Here is an 898-nt window from a genome sequence, read left to right as displayed (position 1 = left end):
GCTGTTCCTGGGAGGCAGCTGAGCCTGCGCCAAGCGGCATCTTGGATGCTGTCTCCTGTATCGCTGCTGTGCTGGAGGTGGGAGGAGGGCGGCTCTCTACAGCAGCCAGCGCCAGAGCGGGGTGGCGGAAGGCGGCGCAGCCATGGGCGGCTCTGGGCAGGGATGCAGTGGGGTGCCGCTTGCATGGTGGCTGTGGCATGGCTGGGGTGCTGCAGCGCACAGAGCTGGGTGCTGACCTCCTGCTTTGTGCCCTTCAGGCCCCAGGGAGCTGCTGAAAGAGCCCCGGGGACCACCCTGCCTCTGTGGGGGAAAGGGGATTACTTGCCCCTCCCTGGGGCCAGCTGCCTGCTGCCAGGGGATCCTGCTTTATTGCATGGCCCAGCAACGGGGCAGCCCCTGCTCTTCCCTCCTGCAAAAGGCTCCCCCCAGCCGTGCCAGCTGGCGCCCCCCCCCAGCCGTGCCAGCTGCTTGGCAGCCTGGGTCTGTGCGGGATGAGAAGGATGCCAGAGCTCCATCATGCTGACAGACCCAGGGCTGCCAGTGTCCAAGACTATGCAAGACCCTCTGGCTGCCCAGAGGTTTCCAGTGAGTACAGGAGGCTGTGGGACGATGTGGCGACTGGGGCAAGACCTGGTCACAGCACGGGGCACACGTGGGGAACTGCACTCTGCCCAGCGTGGCACTGAGTTAGCACTGAGCTGCAGTGGTTTTAAGCAGGTCTGACAGCTTCCAGCCCTTCTGCTCTTTCTCTGAGTCGTGGCTAAATGCTGCTTGTGACAGAGCCAGAGGCGACGGGGGGGGATTTTATTACATGCTGCCAGTTGAGTAATGTACAGGGCTGCCCTGCTGTGGCCACCAGTTGGGGGGGGGGGGGGCATGATGAGTTGTGGGGGCCCTC

This window comes from Phaethon lepturus, unplaced genomic scaffold (genome assembly GCF_000687285.1).
Source record: "Phaethon lepturus isolate BGI_N335 unplaced genomic scaffold, ASM68728v1 scaffold50031, whole genome shotgun sequence".
In the NCBI taxonomy this organism is placed as follows: Eukaryota; Metazoa; Chordata; class Aves; order Phaethontiformes; family Phaethontidae; genus Phaethon; species Phaethon lepturus.
Note: the sequence above shows the minus strand (reverse complement) of the source record.